General features: G+C 31.5%; 2 non-coding genes across 2 annotated transcripts; both read left to right on the forward strand.

The window, feature by feature from the left end:
* Positions 1-7,324: 7,324 nt before the first annotated feature.
* Positions 7,325-7,488, forward strand: LOC143221337 (U1 spliceosomal RNA). Its single transcript, XR_013011757.1, has one exon. It is a non-coding gene; the product is annotated as a U1 spliceosomal RNA (small nuclear RNA).
* A 3,033-nt stretch (positions 7,489-10,521) lies between these two features.
* LOC143221338 (U1 spliceosomal RNA) lies at positions 10,522-10,682 on the forward strand. The gene has a single exon (XR_013011758.1). It is a non-coding gene; the product is annotated as a U1 spliceosomal RNA (small nuclear RNA).
* The last annotated feature ends 3,982 nt before the right edge of the window (positions 10,683-14,664 follow it).

Consider the following 14,664-nt stretch of genomic DNA (forward strand, 5'->3'; position numbering starts at 1 on the left):
GACTACTCTGAAGTATCTGTTTTCTCGGCATATGTCGATTTCGAAAGGTCTCCATTATCCTCGTTGAAATCTCTCCTAAAGATTGGATTTCTCTTTAATGTAAGACAGAGGTTGCCTTCGATGTAACAAGCACTAGTAAGGAACAATCGATACGAAATGTTGTAATTAGAAGAATATTTATAAGGTACCTAATATTGATCCGTTTGAGCTCCTTCATAACGAATTTATCGAAAATGAAAATGTAAAGGCAGAACGACGGGGTCTGGAAGCGGCTTAATAGAGTCAAGTGTTGGACGAGAAAGAACGAATAAAAAAGGAAAAGACGAGCTATGTCATCTGAAAATTGGAATATTCGTTTGCTCGATGGCAACCTCGCTTACCATTCGTTTAAAGATTGGGTGTAAAATTGAACGTTTCATATTCCGAGAAGAAAATTAAATATGACGACAATTAAATTTTGTACGACATATCGAAAGCGAGTAGTTTCTTGAATCGAGACGATGAGAAATTGAATTGAAAACGTTGTTAATCGGATACTGGATCTTTCTTTTCGCATAAATCCTCCAGAGCATTTGGCTCTTCGTCGACAGGTAGCACTTTCAATCTTTGAATCACCGTTTGTACGTATGCGATTTTGATACGAATTGCTCTGGAAAAAATATCAAGTTAATTTCACTTCTCGCTAATTGTTGTTCGACCCGTTCTGATAGATATTTTATATACGTATTTCGTGTTTTCTCATTGACGAGAAGAACCGTGAATCGACGAATGTAAATACGACGTGTTTTTACAGCCCTTCGAAGTTTCCCACCCTAAACACAAGTGAGCTCTTGAGTAACAATGGCGTCGAACAATGGTTGCTCGGATTAAGATGTAAATTAGTCCAATAAGTCACAACATTATGCAATTGTCAGCTGCCACGAAAATACCCATTGTTATGCCAATAAACCTTCAAAGATTCGAGCGTTAAGTCACGGGTCGAAATGGCTTTCGACTTTTATCGGCATTTCCAGACATTCCCCGTTATAGAAGAAGCTTAATTTCCCACAATAATCATGAGCGTATGCGAAGATATAATTAAATTACTTTCTCCATGAACTTCTCATAAGATTAATGACCTAAACGAAAGTATGTCGCTCCATCATGCGACATGCCAGTTATTAAATAATGCAAACCAGACATATTTTATCTGTCTCTAGATGTTAATAAAAATATGAAAGAATATTGAAATATTTTTTTATTTTCGTAAAACCGTTACAATGGAGAATTTTATAACGACTGGAAATAGTTTGGTGCGTTATTCTGATACAGAATTAAGTTTCATAAGATTTATTTGAAGACAGGTAGTAGTAGATGATATAAAAAAAAATAGAGAATTTTTTCAGTAACTTATTTTTACTAAACATGTCATTTGTAAATAAGATGTTGATAGAATTATTAAACATATCAAAATATCTATTTGCTTCGATAAGGTTATCACAGTTAAGAATTTAATAATAATTGAAAAATTTGTATCCTGACCATGATATGCACATTATTTCAAAACGTTTATTAAAAAGAAAATGGCAATATCAGGTAAAATATATCGGAATTAACTTTTCACAATTTTTTCACAATTTAATTGATTTTCGTATGAATTAATATTTCAACGAATTATCTGGATATAATAAAGTACCGTTACCTGAGGTATAAAATTCGCACCTATTCGCATTGTTTCACTTTTGGTCTATTTATTAATTTCAATAAGTTAGAAAAAATTCGGGTAACGGGTTTTTCCCATTTCAGTTTCGTGTAACGTATAACTTCTGATTCTTCTAATTTCGGTCGCTGAAAGTTCCCAGCAAATTATTCCGCATTCATTAGGAAGATATTATTTTAACATGCATATACGCGACGCCACGGCGATTTACCAGTTAATTCATGGAAATAAACTGGCAACTTCAGCGTTCATTATTTCCCTTTTTCGGGTCAAGGTGGGAGAACGAAGGCGAGAGAGCTCAGTGTTATTGCTTCTGTCTCCCTGGACCCACGACTATATCAACCTTGTGCGTTACTACCCGCAGACAATTAGCATAAAGATGATAACGTCATGGCAGAAGGCAACGATGGGTAAACTGCCTTCGTAAAAGGGGAAAAAAGGTATTCGAAAAGCTTCGAAATAAAAATATAATCGAATTTACTTTTCGGAAATCGAATAAAACAGTGATGCGTGTTTATGCCAACGTATGGGTGTATACCTGTGTTCGTATGTGGGTGGAACATGCGAAATAGTCGAAGAAATTCGAATTATCGATGTTTAACTCTCAAAAACGCTTAGAAAACGTACAGTATACGAAAAAAGGAATTTTATCTCTTAATAATTATTCTCAAGGTATCAAGTTCTATGAAATAATTTTTAACATATTAGCTCTTTTAGTATTTTTTAGTGTAATTTTTCAATGTTGATATTCTACATATGTAGCGAATGGATTATTAATAAGTTTACCTAGTTTTCTTTTTTCAAAATGTGTTACACGCTTAATAATATTATTAATTGGCTAAAGAAAATAAGAGAAACATAATTCTCTGTAATTTAATATTTAATTTTAATAGTTAATAATAATTTTGGTTATCATAATTGGAACGAGAAATTAATTAAACATCGTGATATTTTAGTGACTAGCTATTATTGTAACGCTGATACGTATTGAGTCTTTGCTACGCTGATGGCAAAGGTCACTCTGTGCCCGATTATGTTTGATAGACAATAAAACAGTAGCGTACTCGTATCCAAAGCTGTTCGCGTTTCTTCTATTTTTTGCGAGAAGCTTAACGCTCTAGTCGTTATTCCAAAATGTCGCGTAATTTTATATATTTTAATCACATCTAACGGTAATATTTTCACACGTCTGCAAATCCGCGTATCGAATACATTTTTTGCAATAAATTTCCTTTATACGCGTGTGATCCATCGTGCATGCTCGAGCTCTATTTTTTATTACCGAATTTGTCAGATTTTATCGCGGTTAAACGTTATCTTAAACGTCCGATCCGGATAAAATAACGTTTCGATTAAAAATGATCGAAAATGAATTTATGGCACGGCACTGCAATACGCGAAATACCACATTGTACAAGCATCGGATAGTTTCAGTTTGTTACTGGTAACGTCTGCGAGTTCGTTCATTCATCGACTTTGTGACTTCGTTTTCCTATAGTTCCAGTTTTCTCTTTCGGTCTCGTGCCATGCCGTCGTTGTATTAAAGCAATTATAATATGTAGGTTTACGTATCAAATACACGCATTTTTTATGTCATAAAAACCATAACAACAAGTATAATTATAACAAGCACGTGTATCTACATAGCTTACTAACAGCCTGATTAACAATCAAAGTCACTATCATTTCTCCCTTCAAATTATTTCCCTATCTTCAGCATCGGATTTAAAATTTCATTCAAATTTTGCAATCGATATAATTATCTAAAAGTATACCATTACAAGTAACAGGAATCGACGATTACGTATCCTTATATTAGAATCGATACAGTTTCTGCTATTATCGTATAAAAATAGGTATGCAATACGAATAACATGAAAATATGGTATGGTTCAGTGTTTGTAGTGGCCGCGATACACGCCGCTGCACTTTTCGAAAGGAAACCTTCCTGTAATTGCAATCATTGCGACGACGAGGTAGAAAACGATATGAATGGAAGCAAATAAGAACTCGACGACGGTGGTCGCCATTGTACAAGGAGGACAGCGAGACGGCGACGGGCGATCCAAGAATTTGTGCTCGAGATCGCGATTTCAATGATCACACTTTTGCGAGCGTTTGTCAGATGTTGTGTTACAATCGCTTGTTTGATATTGCGACTTTCGAATGTTACGATGGACAATGAGGAAAAAATATGTCGTGACCGCGTACAGAAATAGTGAGTAACGACATCGAAATATTCGAATATCTGATCTGATCGAGATGTCATTGCTTAATTTTCAGATTACTACAAACTGCGGGACGGCAGATGCTGAAAGGCTTGCTGAGCTTTATGAATTCGTGAGATCCTGCTATGACATCGCGATGTGTTAGCTAGAAGGGAATAGCACGAGGTTAGTAAATCCATTGCAATTTTAGTAGGCATTGTTATGTAAACAATGTCGTAGTTGAAAAGTACGTTATGTAGTACCTTTCTCGCGTGTATATATAAATAAGTCGAACGAGAATATTTTTATAAATTGAAAGTAAATATGTATGTATTGGATATACGTATTGTTTATTTTATGTGATGGATAGTTATTGGAAATTTGAAATTGTAACGAGAGTTTCAATATTCATCGGTAATTGCGAGATAAATAGCAGATAAGTGATTGAATAATCGATCACGCTTGTACGGAATTAAAGTAAATGTTTTGTGTAAAATATAGAATTAATCATAAATTTAACGACAACTTTCTTTATTTTGTTCGAAAAATACTGTTGCAGGGAATATACATATTATGTTTATTAGTGATTATATAAATATTATATGTAATAGTATTAACACACGTGTTACACGTTACACGTGATTTTAATTATGTACATTATAAATTAAAAATTATCCTATATTAACAGACAGATGTAGATACATTATTCTTTCGTGTTGTAATCTATTTTACGATGTTTCACGATAACATTTATGTGCAGTAGCTATTCTAAAAGAAACAGAATTCAATGGATACACTGAAGGATTGTGTTTTTAAAAGGAAACTTATTTTCATCTCCAACAAATAATGGAACCAAGTCATTTTAAAGCGATTTTTTTTAAATTTCTATTCTTCATTTATGTTATTTTATGTTATTAAATATAATATAAAATAATATGTAATTATTTAATATATCAAAATATACGTTTGAAATATTATTTTATATTATATTGAAATTAAAATAAAAAAATAAATCATCGCACGATGTATGAATAAAAAATCTATAAATTCAGATTAATATAACTAAAAACTGTTTACCTTCTATCAAGTTCACGTAATTATTACGCTTGTAGATTATGCACTGCAGTTATAGACACAGTAAGAAATAATTTCGTCGTGTAAAATAAAATGTATAATTTCTCTAATGGAACTGTCTTTCATTTCACGTTTCAAAATCCCTCGGTCGGGGTCAACTTCCACAATTGCGAGGGGCTCGTCCGCAGATGGTTAGTACGTTACACACCACCACACCAAAAGAATACTGTGCCCCCCCTCCCCATGGGGTTATTTCAAAGAGTAGGGGTTCACGAGACGATTAGTTGCCGAACCAGCCGCTATGATGTGCTTTTGAAGGACTTATATTCTCGTTGTCGAAAATATTGTGTTGACGTAGCAAATGGGGATGAAATACCGCGTGAAAGCACATTTAAATTATGTTACACATGTAATTGGAAATGCAATTTCTGCAGGGTGAGCACATTAATTAGCGTCATAGATATAATTTTTTGACAGTCATGGGGAGTCGGATATATCCCGGCATAATTTATTAACAAACTGAAGAAGTTATTTATTCATTGGGAAAAAATAGAGAAAAAACTGGAAGGTTTTTGAACATTCCAGTAAGTTCTCCTGAAATATTTCTTCATAACTTTTGTGGGGTTCTACTAGTGTCATTTTAAAAATATTATTCGTTTTAAAATATATTTGCACTCGACGATCTTTTCGTTACAGAAAAATGGCAATTCGAAGATTTTCTGCCACTAAATCGACGATATTTTTAGAACGATAAATAAGAAATTGTAGTATTAAAATCAAGACGTTGGATTATTTTACTTCAATATTCCACGCATCGTTAGGTAAATTTAAACTTGATACATTAATTGACATCGATGAATAGAATCTGATTAAATGGATGAGCTTCTAGAGTGTTAACAATCTATAATTAGTTAATTTTTTTAGTTTTCACTAACATGTGTTTCTATCTGTAATTTGGTGGGAACTATGACTTGTATGTTGTTTCAATTCATAGCGAGGTTATATGGTTTTATCTTCGTTTACATGTGTTTTTATCCTTTCTCTTTTTCTTTTTTTTGTCGAAATAAGACTTAGAATTTAAAAATTGCTCATTGTAAAAGTCTGTGTTTAGAATTGCTGTTGGATCGAATAAAAATTTCTCAAGTGGCAAATAGTTAACAAATATGTTATCTATCTCTTTGAAGAATATTAATGAGATATTTAAAATAAAAATAAAGTTATGAATTATTCACCATTTTGCTACTAGTTATTCTCTGTTCATTGTCAAAAATGTATTTTTTATATTCACGCGTCCTATATTGCACCCAAATGGGCAGTAAAATAAAATTAGTTACGTGTCAAACAACTGCGCTAATGAATTTTAATCCAAAATTTCATTTCATGCAATATTTTACATTGTTTTGCATAGGTATATGAATATTTTACATATTCCTTAAAAACGTGCGGGAACCAGAGGTTTCATTCACATTATACCCGTCGACTATTTGTTAATAAAAATACAGCTTGTATATTCATGTGTAGCAGTATTGAAAACTTAATTTTTCACGTTGTACACAGTTCTTCACATCGAAGATTTATTACAAGCAAAATGGATATAATGTTTCTATATTTTACAACTGACATAGTGTTGCAAGTAATAAATAACTAGCAATAATTTATAACTACAATAGCCAATAAAAGGAAAATTTATATATTTACATGTTACGTAACAAATAGTTTATAACTACAATGCAATAAGAATTTATATATTTACATGTTACGTAACAAATTTATAATACTTATATGCCATTGTTTATGTTCGTAGAAAAAAGTAGTTGTTTATTCCTAATAGATTGAATTATCTTCTCATCCTACGTCACTTTCAAAATATATTGTAAACCGAATACTGGAGTATTTAGATTATTTAATTTGTTATCACAGGAGATAAAATGACGTTAATCATTATGCTTATCTCTAACTAGACTTAATACCAGCTATTTGTACAATCATTTTACAATTTATATCGGGTCAATTAATAATTCTTCAAATTTATATTAAAATTATTTCCTGTTACAATAATTCTGTTCAATTAATAATAATAAAAAAAGAAATAATGATAAAATTAAAAATATTTGTTATGTAAATTAAATAAATAAAATTAATATTGCGCGATTATTTATTATTGTAACTTTTCAAAATGAAGTATAACTTGTATTTCATTGCGTGAATAATTGTTAGTTCCCATAAAGGCTCGGTAATGCGGTAGTTCCACGAGTCGCCGCTATGCAGCGCAAGCAATACGTTGTTTCTCGCAGCTACAACTGAGCCGTACGGGCTTAAGTAAGTCAGAGAACGAGATGAAAGCATACTTACCTGGCGTAGAGGTTACCGTGATCATGAAGGCGGTTCCTCCCAGGGTGAGGCTCTTCCATTGCACTAAGGTTGAGCTGACCTCTGGCGAATATCCCTAATGTGGATATCTCGGACGTACAATTTTTGGTAGTCGGGACTGCGTTCGCGCTATCCCGGATAATAAACATTCAAACAAACAATTTCTCCTATTCACTTCTTTTGCATTTAAATTTTTAACATGTATATTGCAATTCATAAATGTTTTAAAATCGTATTTTTAGTAGTTTCTGTTCTGTGTAATCGAATTGAAAATGTAGTTTTTGGCTCGCATTTTGATTACGAATAACCAACATTTTTCCTTATTCTAGTATTATTAAAATTCTTTCTTTTATGACCCTCGAGTCAATTTGTCGACCGGCTGTTGATAGGTTTTTTAACTATTAAAACAATTTAGTAAATATTGTTACTTAAACGAAGGAGAATCTTTTCTAATAGATATTTAAATTCTTTGAAGGTGAATCTCATAATATACGAGGGAAATATTTTTATTTTTTAGAGTAGAAGCTGCTTGGAACATAGCGAAAAATAATTTTAGTATTGCCATCAGTGCTGTAGATATTTTTTAATCAGAAAATTTCCCTCGATTTGTTGTTTTAATTGTTTACTATGTAATTGATATATCGTTATCTTCGTTTCCCGTTCGCAAAGGGTTAATTGATTAATTGTTCTATAATTGTAAGACTAATTGTTCAATAATTCTGAAATTTTTAGTTAAATTAAAGATCTATAATAAAATATAATCTTTTCTTTCTCATAATCAACAAACTTTAATTCGATAGATAATTATTTTCAAGATTCATTATTTATTATAGCCATTCGTAGAAATTTCTAATTTCATTGCTGTTTATATCTGTTTGTGGCTCTTCAACGATTCCAACAGATTTCATTTTTATTAAAAATTAAAAATATTTGCGCTTTTTTAAAATGTTACACGTACTTTGCTGCATCTCTTCAAAATTAAAATTTATAGCAGTACGTAGTATTATTTCGGGAATAAAATTGTTGTGAAAGTAATCTGTACATATTATGAAATCCTCCTCCTCTTACATTATAAAATCTCTGTTCAGTCATAGAGATATGAGAATCCTCGGAGCTTCCTTTATTCATAATAATAATTCCTTTCTTTATCCCACTCATTTTTGCTTTAATATTAAAGTTATATACATTCTTATGTCTCTGCCAAACTTTTTTCATACCGTTCTTGTTATCCTTTGTTTTATAAATTGACTTTGTAAATCTACCTGTGCACGTACACGCTATAAGCGCACCCTGTTGTAAGCAGGTTCGTGTAAAAAAATTATGAAACTGAAAAGAAATGGAAAAAAAGGCCGAAACAGATGTATAATTGATTAAATCATTAACCCTTTCGCTCGAGAGACGACTCTCAGTCGCCATTTGTTTCAATGCCGTAATCTAAATAACGAATATGAAACGATAAATATATTAGAACAACTATACGTGAAATAACCCAATAACTTAACCCAAACACGTGCCTTTCTTTATTTATTTCGTTATTAAAAGTGTCAGTGAAGATACAAAGATCGAAATTATCGAAAAAAAAAAAAACTCTTCGAGCATAAATGATTAAGATTCTTTCTGAAAAAATTTTATTCACTGTTATTCTAGAAAATTATATCTCATAAAATACAAATATCTCGTGTCTAAAAATAGATGTAAAAATTTAGGATTAGATATAATAATTAATTTCCATAATTATTTTATTTTAATTATTATAATAAGGCACAATCGTATTGAAATTAGTAACAATCAGTTTGAATTTGATTTTTTCAGTCTCAATTTTTCATATTCGGAATTATTCAGTATAAAATATTATTTCAATATTTTATTCCTCGCCTTGCGATAACAAATATTTCATCGAAGTACTTTAAAAAAGTAAAAGAATGAACAATGATTTGTATCATTTTTAAATTTAAATTTGGAATCCAATATTCTACTTTTTCTATTTCTTAACTTCTTATTTTCCATATATCTTAACCATTGTTTCATCCGAAGCATTTATCGGAGTAATAATGTTCTATAATTGCTATGCTATTATACTTACACAGTGATTAAATATTACCTTTGTGTCTCATTTTCGCGTATAATGTCTAGCCACGTACATACGCCTAATAACGATTCCGCATTCAAATAAACAATCTGAATGTTAATTCACGTATTTGTGCCAGCAATAATTGTCACCCAAATTATGCACAGCGGTTCAAGAATTCAGACTATATGACTTGCTATGCAACGTGTAGTCGAAGAAATTAGTTGTAATAATTTATAACGTACAATTAGGAGATTCTCACGAAATTAGTCGATTAATTTGTTTCTGAATGACCATAATGCAACGGTGAAATAAAAATCTTTTAAATAAAATTAAAAAGTGAAATGAAATAAAATATAAATTAAAATATATAGTTATATAGGTACGTATGTACTTTCAAGTATTTAATATCATAGAAGTAGAAAGTATCGAACAAATTGTCTTATTGGCCAGATATAAATAAATTATTTCCTATTTTTATTTTTTATTTCAACAATTAATTCTTAAGTAAAAGAACGGAATTCAGTTTTAATTTTAATAAAAGTTCATTTAATTGTCAAAAGAATTTAAAATAAGATTAAAGAGAAATACATATATTATAAAAAATATAATTTATTAATATAATTGTTGTTGGGGAAAAGTAGTCTATTTAAAGTTATAAAATAATGAATTCCTTTTTCCCAGCATACATATATACACTCTTGTATACATGTATAAATTTCTTGTAAAGTATAAGTTAACATTTAAGGAACATATTTCATTTTAACATTTAATGTTTACGTTTAATTTGTTATGGTTACATTGGTTTAGTATATGATAATAAATATAGTTACAATAGCCAGTAAGTATAATTATTTATGTATCTATACATAAAATTAAAGTTTATTGCAGAATATAAAATGGAATTAGATATTAAATACCGCAATTAATGATTGGAAATTTTTACGTGTAAATAGGAAATTATCATAATAAGCTTTATTCGAGATCAGGCCGAAATCTAGTTAGTTCCCAAATTCACCGTATGTAGTGCTAGTAGTCCCTAGTTTCTCGCAGTTGTAGATGCCCTCGGTGAGCATAAGTAACTCGAAAAACCGGTGGAAGGCATACTTACCTGGCGTAGAGGTTACCGTGATCATGAAGGCGGTTCTCCAGGGTGAGGCTCTTCCATTGCACTAAGGTTGAGCTGACCTCTGCGAATACCCCTAATGTGGGTATCTCGGACGTAAAATTTTTGATAGTCGGGACTGCGTTCGCGCTATCCCGGAATAATTTATTACAAACATAAGAGAACCTTCTTTATACTCTTGTATAATAATATAAGGAAAATTTTTCTTGATTTTTTTTTATCTAACAAATTATATTTTTGTTCTACTTGCTAAGGGAAACAAATACAATTTGTATAGACGTATGTTGGAGAGAGAGAGTTGGGAGGATGTTGACGGGCAATTTTATTTGTGTCAAGAGGAGTTAATTGTTAAAGCTTTTTCATGCTTTACAAACTTACGAGAAATTTTGGTAATAACCTAAAAAGAAGATGGGTTAAATATCTAGAATTATACAAAGTTTTATATAGTATGATTTCATGCATCGTTACGTTACTTTAAATTAAATGTCGATTATAAATTTGTAAAGTTTTGGTGCTTGGCAATTGAGAGTGTAGCAGGGCTAAGGGAATAATAATTATTTGTTTAAAAGCTGTACAAAATAAAATCATTAAAAAATATGTAAAGTATATGAATAACTGCAGCCTCATAAATTCTTTTTCCGGTCGGAAATATTCATGAAAATAAAAGCTAGTATTTCAGAATGTATATTATACACAACCCCTACAAAATATACACGTTAAATTGAAAATATTTTATCGAATTCAGGTTATAGGATATCATATCTGTGTTTAAAATTACAATTAACGCCCAGATTTATTCTATACGTATTTTTTTTCAATATTAATTTGACAGTGCACAATTGGCAACTTGCCAGTAGCGTCACGGAAGTTATTTATCAACAAATGTCCTAAAATTAATAATCATTTTTAATTTATATATACAGTTATATATGAAAAATTTGCAATATCAATATCGTTATTACAGAGATGCACCAAAATTAACGTATCATATCTAAATAATTTTATTCCTAACAGTATAGATATTATATACATGTGCAGTACGATGCTTTGTGATAAAAGGAAAAACTCATTCAGGTATGATGATATGCAGAGTTTATCCGTTTATATGTTTTAATACCCGTTAAATAAAATATTTTAATCCTGTTGTCCTGCTCGGGCCGATATAACTCAAAGTGCACATTACGTTTACACGAATGCTATATGTATACCGTAAGATTTGTATAACCCTATTCTAAAGGCAATATATCTGAATATTAATAACTAAATTTTAACCTTTGCACTCGAGAGGCGAGTTTCAGTCGCTATTTAATCAGATTCTAAAGATCGATATTAATTAATACATCGAATTTAAAGTTACCCAACGATACGTGGAATATCGAAATAAAATTATGTCTTTATTTACATACGATTTCTTATTTACCGTTTTAAAAATCTCGACTTTACTCGAATTACTATTTTTCTCTAATAAAAAGACCATCGAATGCAAAGGGTTAATAAGATCAGATATTAAATGTTAATAATATTTTAAATTATTTATTGCATTTGCTATATTTAAAATCCCATGCCAAGATATTAATCAACGATATCCTTAACACTAGATTTACGAGACCCGTCAATTTGACGGTTGGGTTGTTTTAATTATACGATATTAACAGATTTAATTAACTTATATTAAATCTGTTAATATTGCGATTGTTTCCAAAGTAAACCCATCGTTTGTTTTTTAAAGAAAATATGTGGTTTCCTTTACCCTAAATCTTACGGGTGTCCGTAGAAATAGGTATACAAAAAACCACCGTAAATCTAGTGTTAAAAATACTATACTTTCTTTCCTTGTGCCATTATATCCCGACGCAATACAAACACACGTCGGTAAAGAATATGACAGGATAAAAGAAAAATTACCGACATTACCGACAAACCACGTTACACTCACGGCTTCCTGTCTCGTCTCTTTAAACCCTGCCTCTTAACGCAATTGGCCGCGTAACAATTATCTAATCATCTGCTCGTGATTAAGCTGCGTTATAACCTGTAACAAGTATTTAGACTTCACATTAAACGGATAATTAGAAGGGGGACCGAAATGTAAGATCACAGTGTAAAGCACAGGTGGCAGTCTCTAGTTAAACGATATAGGAAGCACATGGCCTGTTTAAGCATCCGTGTGAGGGGCTGTCGGACGTTTCCGTATGTCGGCTGCTCGAAACGTGTTGGAAGTTAATAGGCCAGCTGGCCTGGCTTAGTGGTGGTTGATGCAAGTACGCTCTGGATAGCCGGCACGGAGGAAAGGAATTAAACAGACGCAGAGTCCTCGCAAATTGAGTTGAACGGGTCCGGAATTTAAACATTCAAATTAACCTATTTAGCAAGTGAAAGGAGCAAATGTGTGCTCGTTGATTTTCCATGTTCTCAGATTCCAATATTTGATAGATATCGATGCATCCTTCTCTCATTTTCCCTCGATTTTTACCTCTTTTCGACCCTGCTGATTTTTCGATATGAACGTAAGCAGAGTTCTCTTCTCTTATTTCGCGGCACAGTTTGGTATGATAAATATGTTGCGCATCGTTTAATTTTTATTCGATCGAACATTGAAAATATGGTTTATCTCGCAGGCGTATACGTAACTTTGCGTAATTTGCATACGCGTCTGACACGGTAGTTCTATAGAGAATAGCTATATTTACTTATTATATAATAGATAGTATATTCGCGATTAGTATAATCGATATATATTCCAAGGAAATGTTGTTCTCGGACGGGGTACCAGGAAGCTGGATGTTTGCCTTTGAATTAGGATTCCTATCGAAATTTCAATTATATTTAAATTCGAGTTTGAATCGAATCTTGGATCGAGATACGTAATCTTTTTGGTCAATGATAGTTTTGGGTCAAGAGTACACGCTGCTTATCGGTGTTATTTTATCGATAGTTTGATTTGTTATTTATTACATGTTTGCCTTATCCTGAGTGAAATTATTACAGTATAAGATATTATAAGATATAAAAGAGGTATGGAAATAAAGCTCTTTGGAAGGTGGCTAGAAATTCCTGTGATCGATGATGATGATGATTTTGTATTTTGATTTTTATTTCATGTTGATTTTTATTCATTCGTTAGATGCATATTTTCTTCAAGTACAACAAAATGTATTATATGAAATAAAATATCTCGAATTACCGACTTTTATAATATACTTAAAGACGAAGATTAGGACGAAGGTAAATAAATATGTATAATTATCTCAACACGAGTCAAATTTAATTTCGGGAGCAAGTATATTTATAGCAATTGCAAAAATAAAAATTCTGAGAGCAAACAATCTGGTTAATTGGATAGTTCTGATGTTAAAAGACGCGAAATTATTTTTGGTATATAATAATTACAGTTTAAGAATATTATTATACGTATCTGTGATTATAAAAGCGACTTAAGTTGTGTTTCTTTTAAAATAATCGAAATTCCGCGCTTGAAGTGCATTATTAATTGAAAGAATTAATTACGGCAAACCTTCAAATTCAATTCAATGATCGCACGTTCTGCTACTTTCGCTATAAACTTTCATAATTAGAAATATTATATCATACAAATATCCCTGAAGCATAAAGAAAGAACGACGTTATTTTAACTTAGAAAATATGAAACTAATTTTCAAAACATCACAAAGGTGTAGTACCTTATGTGTATAAAAATAATTAGCATGGTCCGAATGGGCAGCCTTTCACGTGCTTCTTGATTTCGAAGGGAAAGGATATCAGTCAATTAATCTACAAGAAGAGAAAATAAAATTGCCGTACGGGCGACACTTCGATAACACAAGGCAAAATGCACGGCTATTAAACTTTGGTATTTCGTGAATTCAGCAGGGGTATAGCAAACTAGAACGAGCGGAGCATCCCGATGCGATACGCTGCTAGTCGCTCGAAAGAAATGGCGCTATTAGCGGAATAAAGTATTTTCTCTCCAACTTCCTTTCTATGGAATCATAATGGCGGTCTAGGGAAAGTTTAGCGAGTCGAACTGATACCTGTCGAGCTATTCCGTTGCAGTTTTGCAGAAAACTGTAACACTTGTCAAAGTTTCAATAGCTCGGTCTAATCAATCGAACTACGAACT

The sequence above is a fragment of the Lasioglossum baleicum genome, unplaced genomic scaffold, assembly GCF_051020765.1.
Source record: "Lasioglossum baleicum unplaced genomic scaffold, iyLasBale1 scaffold2258, whole genome shotgun sequence".
Lineage (NCBI taxonomy): Eukaryota > Metazoa > Arthropoda > Insecta > Hymenoptera > Halictidae > Lasioglossum > Lasioglossum baleicum.